At 45.6% G+C, this 19,349-nt stretch overlaps 11 non-coding genes across 11 annotated transcripts; all 11 read right to left on the bottom strand.

The window, feature by feature from the left end:
• Nucleotides 1-1,024: 1,024 nt before the first annotated feature.
• trnaf-gaa (transfer RNA phenylalanine (anticodon GAA)) lies at nucleotides 1,025-1,097 on the bottom strand. The gene has a single exon. It is a non-coding gene; the product is annotated as a tRNA-Phe (tRNA).
• A 111-nt stretch (nucleotides 1,098-1,208) lies between these two features.
• On the bottom strand, nucleotides 1,209-1,280 carry trnad-guc (transfer RNA aspartic acid (anticodon GUC)). The gene has a single exon. It is a non-coding gene; the product is annotated as a tRNA-Asp (tRNA).
• A 1,964-nt stretch (nucleotides 1,281-3,244) lies between these two features.
• trnad-guc (transfer RNA aspartic acid (anticodon GUC)) lies at nucleotides 3,245-3,316 on the bottom strand. Its single transcript has one exon. It is a non-coding gene; the product is annotated as a tRNA-Asp (tRNA).
• Nucleotides 3,317-5,707: 2,391 nt separating this feature from the next.
• Nucleotides 5,708-5,780, bottom strand: trnaf-gaa (transfer RNA phenylalanine (anticodon GAA)). Its single transcript has one exon. It is a non-coding gene; the product is annotated as a tRNA-Phe (tRNA).
• A 111-nt stretch (nucleotides 5,781-5,891) lies between these two features.
• On the bottom strand, nucleotides 5,892-5,963 carry trnad-guc (transfer RNA aspartic acid (anticodon GUC)). Its single transcript has one exon. It is a non-coding gene; the product is annotated as a tRNA-Asp (tRNA).
• A 1,964-nt stretch (nucleotides 5,964-7,927) lies between these two features.
• Nucleotides 7,928-7,999, bottom strand: trnad-guc (transfer RNA aspartic acid (anticodon GUC)). Its single transcript has one exon. It is a non-coding gene; the product is annotated as a tRNA-Asp (tRNA).
• Nucleotides 8,000-10,390: 2,391 nt separating this feature from the next.
• On the bottom strand, nucleotides 10,391-10,463 carry trnaf-gaa (transfer RNA phenylalanine (anticodon GAA)). Its single transcript has one exon. It is a non-coding gene; the product is annotated as a tRNA-Phe (tRNA).
• A 111-nt stretch (nucleotides 10,464-10,574) lies between these two features.
• On the bottom strand, nucleotides 10,575-10,646 carry trnad-guc (transfer RNA aspartic acid (anticodon GUC)). The gene has a single exon. It is a non-coding gene; the product is annotated as a tRNA-Asp (tRNA).
• A 1,964-nt stretch (nucleotides 10,647-12,610) lies between these two features.
• Nucleotides 12,611-12,682, bottom strand: trnad-guc (transfer RNA aspartic acid (anticodon GUC)). The gene has a single exon. It is a non-coding gene; the product is annotated as a tRNA-Asp (tRNA).
• Nucleotides 12,683-15,073: 2,391 nt separating this feature from the next.
• Nucleotides 15,074-15,146, bottom strand: trnaf-gaa (transfer RNA phenylalanine (anticodon GAA)). The gene has a single exon. It is a non-coding gene; the product is annotated as a tRNA-Phe (tRNA).
• Nucleotides 15,147-15,257: 111 nt separating this feature from the next.
• Nucleotides 15,258-15,329, bottom strand: trnad-guc (transfer RNA aspartic acid (anticodon GUC)). Its single transcript has one exon. It is a non-coding gene; the product is annotated as a tRNA-Asp (tRNA).
• Nucleotides 15,330-19,349: the final 4,020 nt, after the last annotated feature.

The following is a 19,349-nucleotide window of genomic DNA, read 5'->3' as shown; positions in this document are numbered from 1 at the left end:
GGAGTAAACTTCCACGACCGTGGTATTCTTCTTGCTGGGAAGCTACGCTCTGAAGTAGCTCGTCAAAGTCGCCGATTTCTGTGGTGTAGCGGTTATCAAGTTCGCCTCACACGTGAAAGGTCCCTGGCCTGAAACCAGGCAGAAACACAATTGTTGTTATTTTAAGATGACATTCACACTCAAGCTGTGTCAGTGGGTTGACTAAGTTCTTACACATGCTTGCAATGGTCGTCGTTCAATTTCAGTTTTGAGTTACCTGTTGAGGAGTTCCTTTCCTGCAATTGCATGCCCTTTTCTTGGTACACGCGATATGGCAAACAGCATGTGCAAATTGGTCAAAGAAATCGAAAAGGGTTGTGCGAGACTACAGAAGAAAGTTAAGAACCAATTTCTAAACAGCCTCAGTTTGGACAAAGCCACCACATACTATTAATCGAAATAGAGACTTTCTCCAATGAAAAATAGCTGCATTTGCAGCAGCAGCCCTAGGATGTCAATTACAACAGGCGGAGATACTGTCCACTATACTAACGAGGACTGGAACAGCACTGGCCCCGGCCATGCCCCTGGTGTAGTTACACTGTTCTGATGCCATTACTTTTAATCGCTCAAGGTTGGACAAAAATGCATCACTTGTCAAATTACGCCCCTACGTTCTCCGGCAATCTGCATTTGAAAAGGAACGTTACCTACGGGCCTGAATGTGAAAGCCTGCTTTTGCCTACGCTCTGAAGTAGCTCGTCAAAGTCGCCGGTATCTGTGGTGTAGCGGTTATCAAGTTCGCCTCACACGTGAAAGGTCCCTGGCCTGAAATCAGGCAGAAACACAATTGTTGTTATTTTAAGATGACATTTACACTCAAGCTGTGTCAGTGGGTTGACTAAGTTCTTACACATGCTTGCTCCGTAAAACAACCTGAAATCACAGAATGGCACACATAGAGACTACCTTCCAAACCGTTTTAAGTACAAAAACAAAAGGTTAGGGGACTCTTGGCATCGTACGAAAGACAGAGGTGGTGTAATGCCGAAACCCGGGATCGAACCAGGGACCTTTAGATCTTCAGTCTAACGCTCTCCCAACTGAGCTATTTCGGCACAACAACCGATGACTTCTTCTGGCCATCATTTGCAAATGCAAGCCTCCTCAACCAAGCCGAAGACATATTGCAGGAAATTTCAACTGTCCGGGACAAAGGCAAAAAGACTCTCCCCGTCGGGGAATCGAACCCCGGTCTTCCGCGTGACAGGCGGAGATACTGTCCATTATACTAACGAGGACTGGAAAAGCACTGCTCGTTTGCAGTCACGCCAGAGTAGTCGCTGGACAAAGGCTGTGTGCCTTTGACTGAGCGGACCATTACTGGCTAAAGTTGCAATGGTCGTCGTTCAATTTCAGTTTTGAGTACCTGTTGAGGAGTTCCTTTCCTGCAATTGCATGCCCTCTTCTTGTTGCACGCGATATGGCAAACAGCATGTGCAAATTGGTCAAAGAAATCAAAAAGGGTTTTGCGAGACTACAGAAGATTGTTAAAAACCAATTTCTAAACAGCCTTTGTTTCTCCCATGAAAAACAGCTGCACTGAAGAAGCAGCCCTAGGATGTCAATTACCACAGCTTCAATCCCCTCTCCACGCTACACTGGCTTAGCATTGGACCGATCAGCCTCCACATATGAGCATGGTCCCCATTAAGCTGAGAAAGTACCTATTGTGCACTAGGATTTTGGAAAGCCCCTTAGAGTCGACCTTGCACGATAATGTGTCGCTTTGTGGTTAGATGCTACCCTCTGAAAGTAATACCCTACGTGGCTAAATTCTGTAGTGTAGTGGATATCACCTTGGCCTAACATGCATAAAGGTCCCTCGTTCGAAATCAGGCAGAAACCCTTTTGCTATCCATTATCATGTGCACAGTCAGTCTGGGTGGATTGCCTTGTAAAAGGGGTTGTCTCAGCTCTAACAATTAGAAAGGCAACACTTTTGGTTTTAGTACTACAAAGTTCGATAAAGATCCTTTCATCCCAAAACCCCTGAGGAGTAAACTTCCACGACCGTGGTATTCTTCTTGCTGGGAAGCTACGCTCTGAAGTAGCTCGTCAAAGTCGCCGATTTCTGTGGTGTAGCGGTTATCAAGTTCGCCTCACACGTGAAAGGTCCCTGGCCTGAAACCAGGCAGAAACACAATTGTTGTTATTTTAAGATGACATTCACACTCAAGCTGTGTCAGTGGGTTGACTAAGTTCTTACACATGCTTGCAATGGTCGTCGTTCAATTTCAGTTTTGAGTTACCTGTTGAGGAGTTCCTTTCCTGCAATTGCATGCCCTCTTCTTGGTGCACGCGATATGGCAAACAGCATGTGCAAATTGGTCAAAGAAATCGAAAAGGGTTATGCGAGACTACAGAAGAAAGTTAAGAACCAATTTCTAAACAGCCTCAGTTTGGACAAAGCCACCACATACTATTAATCGAAATAGAGACTTTCTCCAATGAAAAATAGCTGCACTTGCAGCAGCAGCCCTAGGATGTCAATTACAACAGGCGGAGATCCTGTCCACTATACTAACGAGGACTGGAACAGCACTGGCCCCGGCCATGCCCCTGGTGTAGTTACGCTGTTCTGATGCCATTACTTTTAATCGCTCAAGGTTGGACAAAAATGCATCACTTGTCAAATTACGCCCCTACGTTCTCCAGCAATCTGCATTTGAAAAGGAACGTTACCTACGGGCCTGAATGTGAAAGCCTGCTTTTGCCTACGCTCTGAAGTAGCTCGTCAAAGTCGCCGGTATCTGTGGTGTAGCGGTTATCAAGTTCGCCTCACACGTGAAAGGTCCCTGGCCTGAAATCAGGCAGAAACACAATTGTTGTTATTTTAAGATGACATTTACTCTCAAGCTGTGTCAGTGGGTTGACTAAGTTCTTACACATGCTTGCTCCGTAAAACAACCTGAAATCACAGAATGGCACACATAGAGACTACCTTCCAAACCGTCTTAAGTACAAAAACAAAAGGTTACGGGACTCTTGGCATCGTACGCAAGACAGAGGTGGTGTAATGCCGAAACCCGGGATCAAACCAGGGGACCTTTAGATCTTCAGTCTAACGCTCTCCCAACTGAGCTATTTCGGCACAACAACCGATGACTTCTTTTGGCCATCATTTGCAAATGCAAGCCTCCTCAACCAAGCCGAAGACGTATTGCGGGAAATTTCAACTGTCCGGGACAAAGGCAAAAAGACTCTCCCCGTCAGGGAATCGAACCCCGGTCTTCCGCGTGACAGGCGGAGATACTGTCCACTATACTAACGAGGACTGGAAAAGCACTGCTCGTTTGCAGTCACGCCAGAGTAGTCGCTGGACAAAGGCTGTGTGCCTTTGACTGAGCGGACCATTACTGGCTAAAGTTGCAATGGTCGTCGTTCAATTTCAGTTGTGAGTACCTGTTGAGGAGTTCCTTTCCTGCAATTGCATGCCCTCTTCTTGGTGCACGCGATATGGCAAACAGGATGTGCAAATTGGTCAAAGAAATCGAAAAGGGCAAGCAGCAAGTGCAAATTGGTCAAAGAAATCGAAAAGGATTATGCGAGACTACAGAAGAAAGTTAAGAACCAATTTCTAAACAGCCTCAGTTTGGACAAAGCCACCACATACTATTAATCGAAATAGAGACTTTCTCCCATGAAAAATAGCTGCACTTGCAGCAGCAGCCCTAGGATGTCAATTACAACAGGCGGAGATACTGTCCACTATACTAACGAAGACTGGAACAGCACTGCCCCCGGCCATGCCCCTGGTGTAGTTACGCCGTTCTGATGCCATTACTTTTACTCGCTCAAGGTTGGACAAAAATGAATCAATTGTCAAATTACGCTCCTACGTTCTCCGTCAATCTGCATTTGAAAAGGAACGTTACCTACGGGCCTGAATGTGAAAACCTGCTTTTGCCTGTTAGATCTTTTGCAGTCACTCCAGAGTAGTCGCCGAAAAAAGGCTGTGTCTTTGACAGAGCGGACGATTACTGGTTAAAGTTGCAATGGTCGTTATTCAATTTCAGTTTTGAGTATCTGTTGACTACAATTGCGCGCCCTCTTCTTGTTGGACGCGATATGGCAAACAGCATGTGCAAATTCGTCAAAGAAATCAAAAAGGGTTTTGCGAGACTACAGAAGATTGTTAAGAACCAATTTCTAAACAGCCTTTGTTTCTCCCATGAAAAACAGCTGCACTGAAGAAGCAGCCCTAGGATGTCAATTACCACAGCTTCAATCCCCTCTCCACGCTACACTGGCTTAGCATTGGACCGATCAGCCTCCACATATGAGCATGGTCCCCATTAAGCTGAGAAAGTACCTATTGTGCACTAGGATTTTGGAAAGCCCCTTAGAGTCGACCTTGCACGATAATGTGTCGCTTTGTGCTTAGATGCTACCCTCTGAAAGTAATACCCTACGTGGCTAAATTCTGTAGTGTAGTGGATATCACCTTGGCCTAACATGCATAAAGGTCCCTCGTTCGAAATCAGGCAGAAACCCTTTTGCTATCCTTTATCATGTGCACAGTCAGTCTGGGTGGATTGCCTTGTAAAAGGGGTTGTCTCAGCTCTAACAATTAGAAAGGCAACACTTTTGGTTTTAGTACTACAAAGTTCGATAAAGATCCTTTCATCCCAAAACCCCTGAGGAGTAAACTTCCACGACCGTGGTATTCTTCTTGCTGGGAAGCTACGCTCTGAAGTAGCTCGTCAAAGTCGCCGATTTCTGTGGTGTAGCGGTTATCAAGTTCGCCTCACACGTGAAAGGTCCCTGGCCTGAAACCAGGCAGAAACACAATTGTTGTTATTTTAAGATGACATTCACACTCAAGCTGTGTCAGTGGGTTGACTAAGTTCTTACACATGCTTGCAATGGTCGTCGTTCAATTTCAGTTTTGAGTTACCTGTTGAGGAGTTCCTTTCCTGCAATTGCATGCCCTTTTCTTGGTACACGCGATATGGCAAACAGCATGTGCAAATTGGTCAAAGAAATCGAAAAGGGTTGTGCGAGACTACAGAAGAAAGTTAAGAACCAATTTCTAAACAGCCTCAGTTTGGACAAAGCCACCACATACTATTAATCGAAATAGAGACTTTCTCCAATGAAAAATAGCTGCATTTGCAGCAGCAGCCCTAGGATGTCAATTACAACAGGCGGAGATACTGTCCACTATACTAACGAGGACTGGAACAGCACTGGCCCCGGCCATGCCCCTGGTGTAGTTACACTGTTCTGATGCCATTACTTTTAATCGCTCAAGTTTGGACAAAAATGCATCACTTGTCAAATTACGCCCCTACGTTCTCCGGCAATCTGCATTTGAAAAGGAACGTTACCTACGGGCCTGAATGTGAAAGCCTGCTTTTGCCTACGCTCTGAAGTAGCTCGTCAAAGTCGCCGGTATCTGTGGTGTAGCGGTTATCAAGTTCGCCTCACACGTGAAAGGTCCCTGGCCTGAAATCAGGCAGAAACACAATTGTTGTTATTTTAAGATGACATTTACACTCAAGCTGTGTCAGTGGGTTGACTAAGTTCTTACACATGCTTGCTCCGTAAAACAACCTGAAATCACAGAATGGCACACATAGAGACTACCTTCCAAACCGTTTTAAGTACAAAAACAAAAGGTTAGGGGACTCTTGGCATCGTACGAAAGACAGAGGTGGTGTAATGCCGAAACCCGGGATCGAACCAGGGACCTTTAGATCTTCAGTCTAACGCTCTCCCAACTGAGCTATTTCGGCACAACAACCGATGACTTCTTCTGGCCATCATTTGCAAATGCAAGCCTCCTCAACCAAGCCGAAGACATATTGCAGGAAATTTCAACTGTCCGGGACAAAGGCAAAAAGACTCTCCCCGTCGGGGAATCGAACCCCGGTCTTCCGCGTGACAGGCGGAGATACTGTCCATTATACTAACGAGGACTGGAAAAGCACTGCTCGTTTGCAGTCACGCCAGAGTAGTCGCTGGACAAAGGCTGTGTGCCTTTGACTGAGCGGACCATTACTGGCTAAAGTTGCAATGGTCGTCGTTCAATTTCAGTTTTGAGTACCTGTTGAGGAGTTCCTTTCCTGCAATTGCATGCCCTCTTCTTGTTGCACGCGATATGGCAAACAGCATGTGCAAATTGGTCAAAGAAATCAAAAAGGGTTTTGCGAGACTACAGAAGATTGTTAAAAACCAATTTCTAAACAGCCTTTGTTTCTCCCATGAAAAACAGCTGCACTGAAGAAGCAGCCCTAGGATGTCAATTACCACAGCTTCAATCCCCTCTCCACGCTACACTGGCTTAGCATTGGACCGATCAGCCTCCACATATGAGCATGGTCCCCATTAAGCTGAGAAAGTACCTATTGTGCACTAGGATTTTGGAAAGCCCCTTAGAGTCGACCTTGCACGATAATGTGTCGCTTTGTGGTTAGATGCTACCCTCTGAAAGTAATACCCTACGTGGCTAAATTCTGTAGTGTAGTGGATATCACCTTGGCCTAACATGCATAAAGGTCCCTCGTTCGAAATCAGGCAGAAACCCTTTTGCTATCCATTATCATGTGCACAGTCAGTCTGGGTGGATTGCCTTGTAAAAGGGGTTGTCTCAGCTCTAACAATTAGAAAGGCAACACTTTTGGTTTTAGTACTACAAAGTTCGATAAAGATCCTTTCATCCCAAAACCCCTGAGGAGTAAACTTCCACGACCGTGGTATTCTTCTTGCTGGGAAGCTACGCTCTGAAGTAGCTCGTCAAAGTCGCCGATTTCTGTGGTGTAGCGGTTATCAAGTTCGCCTCACACGTGAAAGGTCCCTGGCCTGAAACCAGGCAGAAACACAATTGTTGTTATTTTAAGATGACATTCACACTCAAGCTGTGTCAGTGGGTTGACTAAGTTCTTACACATGCTTGCAATGGTCGTCGTTCAATTTCAGTTTTGAGTTACCTGTTGAGGAGTTCCTTTCCTGCAATTGCATGCCCGCTTCTTGGTGCACGCGATATGGCAAACAGCATGTGCAAATTGGTCAAAGAAATCGAAAAGGGTTATGCGAGACTACAGAAGAAAGTTAAGAACCAATTTCTAAACAGCCTCAGTTTGGACAAAGCCACCACATACTATTAATCGAAATAGAGACTTTCTCCAATGAAAAATAGCTGCACTTGCAGCAGCAGCCCTAGGATGTCAATTACAACAGGCGGAGATCCTGTCCACTATACTAACGAGGACTGGAACAGCACTGGCCCCGGCCATGCCCCTGGTGTAGTTACGCTGTTCTGATGCCATTACTTTTAATCGCTCAAGGTTGGACAAAAATGCATCACTTGTCAAATTACGCCCCTACGTTCTCCAGCAATCTGCATTTGAAAAGGAACGTTACCTACGGGCCTGAATGTGAAAGCCTGCTTTTGCCTACGCTCTGAAGTAGCTCGTCAAAGTCGCCGGTATCTGTGGTGTAGCGGTTATCAAGTTCGCCTCACACGTGAAAGGTCCCTGGCCTGAAATCAGGCAGAAACACAATTGTTGTTATTTTAAGATGACATTTACTCTCAAGCTGTGTCAGTGGGTTGACTAAGTTCTTACACATGCTTGCTCCGTAAAACAACCTGAAATCACAGAATGGCACACATAGAGACTACCTTCCAAACCGTCTTAAGTACAAAAACAAAAGGTTACGGGACTCTTGGCATCGTACGCAAGACAGAGGTGGTGTAATGCCGAAACCCGGGATCAAACCAGGGGACCTTTAGATCTTCAGTCTAACGCTCTCCCAACTGAGCTATTTCGGCACAACAACCGATGACTTCTTTTGGCCATCATTTGCAAATGCAAGCCTCCTCAACCAAGCCGAAGACGTATTGCGGGAAATTTCAACTGTCCGGGACAAAGGCAAAAAGACTCTCCCCGTCAGGGAATCGAACCCCGGTCTTCCGCGTGACAGGCGGAGATACTGTCCACTATACTAACGAGGACTGGAAAAGCACTGCTCGTTTGCAGTCACGCCAGAGTAGTCGCTGGACAAAGGCTGTGTGCCTTTGACTGAGCGGACCATTACTGGCTAAAGTTGCAATGGTCGTCGTTCAATTTCAGTTGTGAGTACCTGTTGAGGAGTTCCTTTCCTGCAATTGCATGCCCTCTTCTTGGTGCACGCGATATGGCAAACAGGATGTGCAAATTGGTCAAAGAAATCGAAAAGGGCAAGCAGCAAGTGCAAATTGGTCAAAGAAATCGAAAAGGATTATGCGAGACTACAGAAGAAAGTTAAGAACCAATTTCTAAACAGCCTCAGTTTGGACAAAGCCACCACATACTATTAATCGAAATAGAGACTTTCTCCCATGAAAAATAGCTGCACTTGCAGCAGCAGCCCTAGGATGTCAATTACAACAGGCGGAGATACTGTCCACTATACTAACGAAGACTGGAACAGCACTGCCCCCGGCCATGCCCCTGGTGTAGTTACGCCGTTCTGATGCCATTACTTTTACTCGCTCAAGGTTGGACAAAAATGAATCAATTGTCAAATTACGCTCCTACGTTCTCCGTCAATCTGCATTTGAAAAGGAACGTTACCTACGGGCCTGAATGTGAAAACCTGCTTTTGCCTGTTAGATCTTTTGCAGTCACTCCAGAGTAGTCGCCGAAAAAAGGCTGTGTCTTTGACAGAGCGGACGATTACTGGTTAAAGTTGCAATGGTCGTTATTCAATTTCAGTTTTGAGTATCTGTTGACTACAATTGCGCGCCCTCTTCTTGTTGGACGCGATATGGCAAACAGCATGTGCAAATTCGTCAAAGAAATCAAAAAGGGTTTTGCGAGACTACAGAAGATTGTTAAGAACCAATTTCTAAACAGCCTTTGTTTCTCCCATGAAAAACAGCTGCACTGAAGAAGCAGCCCTAGGATGTCAATTACCACAGCTTCAATCCCCTCTCCACGCTACACTGGCTTAGCATTGGACCGATCAGCCTCCACATATGAGCATGGTCCCCATTAAGCTGAGAAAGTACCTATTGTGCACTAGGATTTTGGAAAGCCCCTTAGAGTCGACCTTGCACGATAATGTGTCGCTTTGTGCTTAGATGCTACCCTCTGAAAGTAATACCCTACGTGGCTAAATTCTGTAGTGTAGTGGATATCACCTTGGCCTAACATGCATAAAGGTCCCTCGTTCGAAATCAGGCAGAAACCCTTTTGCTATCCTTTATCATGTGCACAGTCAGTCTGGGTGGATTGCCTTGTAAAAGGGGTTGTCTCAGCTCTAACAATTAGAAAGGCAACACTTTTGGTTTTAGTACTACAAAGTTCGATAAAGATCCTTTCATCCCAAAACCCCTGAGGAGTAAACTTCCACGACCGTGGTATTCTTCTTGCTGGGAAGCTACGCTCTGAAGTAGCTCGTCAAAGTCGCCGATTTCTGTGGTGTAGCGGTTATCAAGTTCGCCTCACACGTGAAAGGTCCCTGGCCTGAAACCAGGCAGAAACACAATTGTTGTTATTTTAAGATGACATTCACACTCAAGCTGTGTCAGTGGGTTGACTAAGTTCTTACACATGCTTGCAATGGTCGTCGTTCAATTTCAGTTTTGAGTTACCTGTTGAGGAGTTCCTTTCCTGCAATTGCATGCCCTTTTCTTGGTACACGCGATATGGCAAACAGCATGTGCAAATTGGTCAAAGAAATCGAAAAGGGTTGTGCGAGACTACAGAAGAAAGTTAAGAACCAATTTCTAAACAGCCTCAGTTTGGACAAAGCCACCACATACTATTAATCGAAATAGAGACTTTCTCCAATGAAAAATAGCTGCATTTGCAGCAGCAGCCCTAGGATGTCAATTACAACAGGCGGAGATACTGTCCACTATACTAACGAGGACTGGAACAGCACTGGCCCCGGCCATGCCCCTGGTGTAGTTACACTGTTCTGATGCCATTACTTTTAATCGCTCAAGGTTGGACAAAAATGCATCACTTGTCAAATTACGCCCCTACGTTCTCCGGCAATCTGCATTTGAAAAGGAACGTTACCTACGGGCCTGAATGTGAAAGCCTGCTTTTGCCTACGCTCTGAAGTAGCTCGTCAAAGTCGCCGGTATCTGTGGTGTAGCGGTTATCAAGTTCGCCTCACACGTGAAAGGTCCCTGGCCTGAAATCAGGCAGAAACACAATTGTTGTTATTTTAAGATGACATTTACACTCAAGCTGTGTCAGTGGGTTGACTAAGTTCTTACACATGCTTGCTCCGTAAAACAACCTGAAATCACAGAATGGCACACATAGAGACTACCTTCCAAACCGTTTTAAGTACAAAAACAAAAGGTTAGGGGACTCTTGGCATCGTACGAAAGACAGAGGTGGTGTAATGCCGAAACCCGGGATCGAACCAGGGACCTTTAGATCTTCAGTCTAACGCTCTCCCAACTGAGCTATTTCGGCACAACAACCGATGACTTCTTCTGGCCATCATTTGCAAATGCAAGCCTCCTCAACCAAGCCGAAGACATATTGCAGGAAATTTCAACTGTCCGGGACAAAGGCAAAAAGACTCTCCCCGTCGGGGAATCGAACCCCGGTCTTCCGCGTGACAGGCGGAGATACTGTCCATTATACTAACGAGGACTGGAAAAGCACTGCTCGTTTGCAGTCACGCCAGAGTAGTCGCTGGACAAAGGCTGTGTGCCTTTGACTGAGCGGACCATTACTGGCTAAAGTTGCAATGGTCGTCGTTCAATTTCAGTTTTGAGTACCTGTTGAGGAGTTCCTTTCCTGCAATTGCATGCCCTCTTCTTGTTGCACGCGATATGGCAAACAGCATGTGCAAATTGGTCAAAGAAATCAAAAAGGGTTTTGCGAGACTACAGAAGATTGTTAAAAACCAATTTCTAAACAGCCTTTGTTTCTCCCATGAAAAACAGCTGCACTGAAGAAGCAGCCCTAGGATGTCAATTACCACAGCTTCAATCCCCTCTCCACGCTACACTGGCTTAGCATTGGACCGATCAGCCTCCACATATGAGCATGGTCCCCATTAAGCTGAGAAAGTACCTATTGTGCACTAGGATTTTGGAAAGCCCCTTAGAGTCGACCTTGCACGATAATGTGTCGCTTTGTGGTTAGATGCTACCCTCTGAAAGTAATACCCTACGTGGCTAAATTCTGTAGTGTAGTGGATATCACCTTGGCCTAACATGCATAAAGGTCCCTCGTTCGAAATCAGGCAGAAACCCTTTTGCTATCCATTATCATGTGCACAGTCAGTCTGGGTGGATTGCCTTGTAAAAGGGGTTGTCTCAGCTCTAACAATTAGAAAGGCAACACTTTTGGTTTTAGTACTACAAAGTTCGATAAAGATCCTTTCATCCCAAAACCCCTGAGGAGTAAACTTCCACGACCGTGGTATTCTTCTTGCTGGGAAGCTACGCTCTGAAGTAGCTCGTCAAAGTCGCCGATTTCTGTGGTGTAGCGGTTATCAAGTTCGCCTCACACGTGAAAGGTCCCTGGCCTGAAACCAGGCAGAAACACAATTGTTGTTATTTTAAGATGACATTCACACTCAAGCTGTGTCAGTGGGTTGACTAAGTTCTTACACATGCTTGCAATGGTCGTCGTTCAATTTCAGTTTTGAGTTACCTGTTGAGGAGTTCCTTTCCTGCAATTGCATGCCCTCTTCTTGGTGCACGCGATATGGCAAACAGCATGTGCAAATTGGTCAAAGAAATCGAAAAGGGTTATGCGAGACTACAGAAGAAAGTTAAGAACCAATTTCTAAACAGCCTCAGTTTGGACAAAGCCACCACATACTATTAATCGAAATAGAGACTTTCTCCAATGAAAAATAGCTGCACTTGCAGCAGCAGCCCTAGGATGTCAATTACAACAGGCGGAGATCCTGTCCACTATACTAACGAGGACTGGAACAGCACTGGCCCCGGCCATGCCCCTGGTGTAGTTACGCTGTTCTGATGCCATTACTTTTAATCGCTCAAGGTTGGACAAAAATGCATCACTTGTCAAATTACGCCCCTACGTTCTCCAGCAATCTGCATTTGAAAAGGAACGTTACCTACGGGCCTGAATGTGAAAGCCTGCTTTTGCCTACGCTCTGAAGTAGCTCGTCAAAGTCGCCGGTATCTGTGGTGTAGCGGTTATCAAGTTCGCCTCACACGTGAAAGGTCCCTGGCCTGAAATCAGGCAGAAACACAATTGTTGTTATTTTAAGATGACATTTACTCTCAAGCTGTGTCAGTGGGTTGACTAAGTTCTTACACATGCTTGCTCCGTAAAACAACCTGAAATCACAGAATGGCACACATAGAGACTACCTTCCAAACCGTCTTAAGTACAAAAACAAAAGGTTACGGGACTCTTGGCATCGTACGCAAGACAGAGGTGGTGTAATGCCGAAACCCGGGATCAAACCAGGGGACCTTTAGATCTTCAGTCTAACGCTCTCCCAACTGAGCTATTTCGGCACAACAACCGATGACTTCTTTTGGCCATCATTTGCAAATGCAAGCCTCCTCAACCAAGCCGAAGACGTATTGCGGGAAATTTCAACTGTCCGGGACAAAGGCAAAAAGACTCTCCCCGTCAGGGAATCGAACCCCGGTCTTCCGCGTGACAGGCGGAGATACTGTCCACTATACTAACGAGGACTGGAAAAGCACTGCTCGTTTGCAGTCACGCCAGAGTAGTCGCTGGACAAAGGCTGTGTGCCTTTGACTGAGCGGACCATTACTGGCTAAAGTTGCAATGGTCGTCGTTCAATTTCAGTTGTGAGTACCTGTTGAGGAGTTCCTTTCCTGCAATTGCATGCCCTCTTCTTGGTGCACGCGATATGGCAAACAGGATGTGCAAATTGGTCAAAGAAATCGAAAAGGGCAAGCAGCAAGTGCAAATTGGTCAAAGAAATCGAAAAGGATTATGCGAGACTACAGAAGAAAGTTAAGAACCAATTTCTAAACAGCCTCAGTTTGGACAAAGCCACCACATACTATTAATCGAAATAGAGACTTTCTCCCATGAAAAATAGCTGCACTTGCAGCAGCAGCCCTAGGATGTCAATTACAACAGGCGGAGATACTGTCCACTATACTAACGAAGACTGGAACAGCACTGCCCCCGGCCATGCCCCTGGTGTAGTTACGCCGTTCTGATGCCATTACTTTTACTCGCTCAAGGTTGGACAAAAATGAATCAATTGTCAAATTACGCTCCTACGTTCTCCGTCAATCTGCATTTGAAAAGGAACGTTACCTACGGGCCTGAATGTGAAAACCTGCTTTTGCCTGTTAGATCTTTTGCAGTCACTCCAGAGTAGTCGCCGAAAAAAGGCTGTGTCTTTGACAGAGCGGACGATTACTGGTTAAAGTTGCAATGGTCGTTATTCAATTTCAGTTTTGAGTATCTGTTGACTACAATTGCGCGCCCTCTTCTTGTTGGACGCGATATGGCAAACAGCATGTGCAAATTCGTCAAAGAAATCAAAAAGGGTTTTGCGAGACTACAGAAGATTGTTAAGAACCAATTTCTAAACAGCCTTTGTTTCTCCCATGAAAAACAGCTGCACTGAAGAAGCAGCCCTAGGATGTCAATTACCACAGCTTCAATCCCCTCTCCACGCTACACTGGCTTAGCATTGGACCGATCAGCCTCCACATATGAGCATGGTCCCCATTAAGCTGAGAAAGTACCTATTGTGCACTAGGATTTTGGAAAGCCCCTTAGAGTCGACCTTGCACGATAATGTGTCGCTTTGTGCTTAGATGCTACCCTCTGAAAGTAATACCCTACGTGGCTAAATTCTGTAGTGTAGTGGATATCACCTTGGCCTAACATGCATAAAGGTCCCTCGTTCGAAATCAGGCAGAAACCCTTTTGCTATCCTTTATCATGTGCACAGTCAGTCTGGGTGGATTGCCTTGTAAAAGGGGTTGTCTCAGCTCTAACAATTAGAAAGGCAACACTTTTGGTTTTAGTACTACAAAGTTCGATAAAGATCCTTTCATCCCAAAACCCCTGAGGAGTAAACTTCCACGACCGTGGTATTCTTCTTGCTGGGAAGCTACGCTCTGAAGTAGCTCGTCAAAGTCGCCGATTTCTGTGGTGTAGCGGTTATCAAGTTCGCCTCACACGTGAAAGGTCCCTGGCCTGAAACCAGGCAGAAACACAATTGTTGTTATTTTAAGATGACATTCACACTCAAGCTGTGTCAGTGGGTTGACTAAGTTCTTACACATGCTTGCAATGGTCGTCGTTCAATTTCAGTTTTGAGTTACCTGTTGAGGAGTTCCTTTCCTGCAATTGCATGCCCTTTTCTTGGTACACGCGATATGGCAAACAGCATGTGCAAATTGGTCAAAGAAATCGAAAAGGGTTGTGCGAGACTACAGAAGAAAGTTAAGAACCAATTTCTAAACAGCCTCAGTTTGGACAAAGCCACCACATACTATTAATCGAAATAGAGACTTTCTCCAATGAAAAATAGCTGCATTTGCAGCAGCAGCCCTAGGATGTCAATTACAACAGGCGGAGATACTGTCCACTATACTAACGAGGACTGGAACAGCACTGGCCCCGGCCATGCCCCTGGTGTAGTTACACTGTTCTGATGCCATTACTTTTAATCGCTCAAGGTTGGACAAAAATGCATCACTTGTCAAATTACGCCCCTACGTTCTCCGGCAATCTGCATTTGAAAAGGAACGTTACCTACGGGCCTGAATGTGAAAGCCTGCTTTTGCCTACGCTCTGAAGTAGCTCGTCAAAGTCGCCGGTATCTGTGGTGTAGCGGTTATCAAGTTCGCCTCACACGTGAAAGGTCCCTGGCCTGAAATCAGGCAGAAACACAATTGTTGTTATTTTAAGATGACATTTACACTCAAGCTGTGTCAGTGGGTTGACTAAGTTCTTACACATGCTTGCTCCGTAAAACAACCTGAAATCACAGAATGGCACACATAGAGACTACCTTCCAAACCGTTTTAAGTACAAAAACAAAAGGTTAGGGGACTCTTGGCATCGTACGAAAGACAGAGGTGGTGTAATGCCGAAACCCGGGATCGAACCAGGGACCTTTAGATCTTCAGTCTAACGCTCTCCCAACTGAGCTATTTCGGCACAACAACCGATGACTTCTTCTGGCCATCATTTGCAAATGCAAGCCTCCTCAACCAAGCCGAAGACATATTGCAGGAAATTTCAACTGTCCGGGACAAAGGCAAAAAGACTCTCCCCGTCGGGGAATCGAACCCCGGTCTTCCGCGTGACAGGCGGAGATACTGTCCATTATACTAACGAGGACTGGAAAAGCACTGCTCGTTTGCAGTCACGCCAGAGTAGTCGCTGGACAAAGGCTGTGTGCCTTTGACTGAGCGGACCATTACTGGCTAAAGTTGCAATGGTCGTCGTTCAATTTCAGTTTTGAGTACCTGTTGAGGAGTTCCTTTCCTGCAATTGCATGCCCTCTTCTTGTTGCACGCGATATGGCAAACAGCATGTGCAAATTGGTCAAAGAAATCAAAAAGGGTTTTGCGAGACTACAGAAGATTGTTAAAAACCAATTTCTAAACAGCCTTTGTTTCTCCCATGAAAAACAGCTGCACTGAAGAAGCAGCCCTAGGATGTCAATTACCACAGCTTCAATCCCCTCTCCACGCTACACTGGCTTAGCATTGGACCGATCAGCCTCCACATATGAGCATGGTCCCCATTAAGCTGAGAAAGTACCTATTGTGCACTAGGATTTTGGAAAGCCCCTTAGAGTCGACCTTGCACGATAATGTGTCGCTTTGTGGTTAGATGCTACCCTCTGAAAGTAATACCCTACGTGGCTAAATTCTGTAGTGTAGTGGATATCACCTTGGCCTAACATGCATAAAGGTCCCTCGTTCGAAATCAGGCAGAAACCCTTTTGCTATCCATTATCATGTGCACAGTCAGTCTGGGTGGATTGCCTTGTAAAAGGGGTTGTCTCAGCTCTAACAATTAGAAAGGCAACACTTTTGGTTTTAGTACTACAAAGTTCGATAAAGATCCTTTCATCCCAAAACCCCTGAGGAGTAAACTTCCACGACCGTGGTATTCTTCTTGCTGGGAAGCTACGCTCTGAAGTAGCTCGTCAAAGTCGCCGATTTCTGTGGTGTAGCGGTTATCAAGTTCGCCTCACACGTGAAAGGTCCCTGGCCTGAAACCAGGCAGAAACACAATTGTTGTTATTTTAAGATGACATTCACACTCAAGCTGTGTCAGTGGGTTGACTAAGTTCTTACACATGCTTGCAATGGTCGTCGTTCAATTTCAGTTTTGAGTTACCTGTTGAGGAGTTCCTTTCCTGCAATTGCATGCCCGCTTCTTGGTGCACGCGATATGGCAAACAGCATGTGCAAATTGGTCAAAGAAATCGAAAAGGGTTATGCGAGACTACAGAAGAAAGTTAAGAACCAATTTCTAAACAGCCTCAGTTTGGACAAAGCCACCACATACTATTAATCGAAATAGAGACTTTCTCCAATGAAAAATAGCTGCACTTGCAGCAGCAGCCCTAGGATGTCAATTACAACAGGCGGAGATCCTGTCCACTATACTAACGAGGACTGGAACAGCACTGGCCCCGGCCATGCCCCTGGTGTAGTTACGCTGTTCTGATGCCATTACTTTTAATCGCTCAAGGTTGGACAAAAATGCATCACTTGTCAAATTACGCCCCTACGTTCTCCAGCAATCTGCATTTGAAAAGGAACGTTACCTACGGGCCTGAATGTGAAAGCCTGCTTTTGCCTACGCTCTGAAGTAGCTCGTCAAAGTCGCCGGTATCTGTGGTGTAGCGGTTATCAAGTTCGCCTCACACGTGAAAGGTCCCTGGCCTGAAATCAGGCAGAAACACAATTGTTGTTATTTTAAGATGACATTTACTCTCAAGCTGTGTCAGTGGGTTGACTAAGTTCTTACACATGCTTGCTCCGTAAAACAACCTGAAATCACAGAATGGCACACATAGAGACTACCTTCCAAACCGTCTTAAGTACAAAAACAAAAGGTTACGGGACTCTTGGCATCGTACGCAAGACAGAGGTGGTGTAATGCCGAAACCCGGGATCAAACCAGGGGACCTTTAGATCTTCAGTCTAACGCTCTCCCAACTGAGCTATTTCGGCACAACAACCGATGACTTCTTTTGGCCATCATTTGCAAATGCAAGCCTCCTCAACCAAGCCGAAGACGTATTGCGGGAAATTTCAACTGTCCGGGACAAAGGCAAAAAGACTCTCCCCGTCAGGGAATCAAACCCCGGTCTTCCGCGTGACAGGCGGAGATACTGTCCACTACACTAACGAGGACTGGAAAAGCACTGCTCGTTTGCAGTCATGCGAGAGTAGTCGCTGGACAAAGGCTGTGTGCCTTTGACTGAGCGGACCATTACTGGCTAAAGTTGCAATGGTCGTCGTTCAATTTCAGTTGTGAGTACCTGTTGAGGAGTTCCTTTCCTGCAATTGCATGCCCTCTTCTTGGTGCACGCGATATGGCAAACAGGATGTGCAAATTGGTCAAAGAAATCGAAAAGGGCAAGCAGCAAGTGCAAATTGGTCAAAGAAATCGAAAAGGATTATGCGAGACTACAGAAGAAAGTTAAGAACCAATTTCTAAACAGCCTCAGTTTGGACAAAGCCACCACATACTATTAATCGAAATAGAGACTTTCTCCCATGAAAAATAGCTGCACTTGCAGTAGCAGCCCTAGGATGTCAATTACAACAGGCGGAGATACTGTCCACTATACTAACGAGGACTGGAACAGCACTGCCCCCGGCCATGCCCCTGGTGTAGTTACGCCGTTCTGATGCCATTACTTTTACTCGCTCAAGGTTGGACAAAAATGAATCAATTGTCAAATTACGCTCCTACGTTCTCCGTCAATCTGCATTTGAAAAGGAACGTTACCTACGGGCCTGAATGTGAAAACCTGCTTTTGCCTGTTAGATCTTTTGCAGTCACTCCAGAGTAGTCGCCGAAAAAAGGCTGTGTCTTTGACAGAGCGGACGATTACTGGTTAAAGTTGCAATGGTCGTTATTCAATTTCAGTTTTGAGTATCTGTTGACTACAATTGCGCGCCCTCTTCTTGTTGGACGCGATATGGCAAACAGCATGTGCAAATTGGTCAAAGAAATCAAAAAGGGTTTTGCGAGACTACAGAAGATTGTTAAGAACCAATTTCTAAACAGCCTTTGTTTCTCCCATGAAAAACAGCTGCACTGAAGAAGCAGCCCTAGGATGTCAATTACCACAGCTTCAATCCCCTCTCCACGCTACACTGGCTTAGCATTGGACCGATCAGCCTCCACATATGAGCATGGTCCCCATTAAGCTGAGAAAGTACCTATTGTGCACTAGGATTTTGGAAAGCCCCTTAGAGTCGACCTTGCACGATAATGTGTCGCTTTGTGGTTAGATGCTACCCTCTGAAAGTAATACCCTACGTGGCTAAATTCTGTAGTGTAGTGGATATCACCTTGGCCTAACATGCATAAAGGTCCCTCGTTCGAAATCAGGCAGAAACCCTTTTGCTATCCATTATCATGTGCACAGTAAGTCTGGGTGGATTGCCTTGTAAAAGGGATTGTCTCAGCTCTAACAATTAGAAAGGCAACACTTTTGGTTTTAGTACTACAAAGTTCGATAAAGATCCTTTCATCCCAAAACCACTGAGGAGTAAACTTCCACGACCGTGGTATTCTTCTTGCTGGGAAGCTACGCTCTGAAGTAGCTCGTCAAAGTCGCCGATTTCTGTGGTGTAGCGGTTATCAAGTTCGCCTCACACGTGAAAGGTCCCTGGCCTGAAACCAGGCAGAAACACAATTGTTGTTATTTTAAGATGACATTCACACTCAAGCTGTGTCAGTGGGTTGACTAAGTACTTACACATGCTTGCAATGGTCGTCGTTCAATTTCAGTTTTGAGTTACCTGTTGAGGAGTTCCTTTCCTGCAATTGCATGCCCTCTTCTTGGTGCACGCAATATGGCAAACAGCATGTACAAATTGGTCAAAGAAATCGAAAAGGGTTATGCGAGACTACAGAAGAAAGTTAAGAACCAATTTCTAAACAGCCTCAGTTTGGACAAAGCCACCACATACTATTAATCGAAATAGAGACTTTCTCCAATGAAAAATAGCTGCACTTGCAGCAGCAGCCCTAGGATGTCAATTACAACAGGCGGAGATCCTGTCCACTATACTAACGAGGACTGGAACATCACTGCTCGTTTGCAGTCACGCCAGAGTAGTCGCTGGACAAAGGCTGTGTGCCTTTGACTGAGCGGACCAT

Source organism: Channa argus, unplaced genomic scaffold (assembly GCF_033026475.1).
Source record: "Channa argus isolate prfri unplaced genomic scaffold, Channa argus male v1.0 Contig076, whole genome shotgun sequence".
NCBI lineage: Eukaryota > Metazoa > Chordata > Actinopteri > Anabantiformes > Channidae > Channa > Channa argus.
Note: the sequence above shows the minus strand (reverse complement) of the source record. Positions and strands in the feature narration are given on the sequence as shown.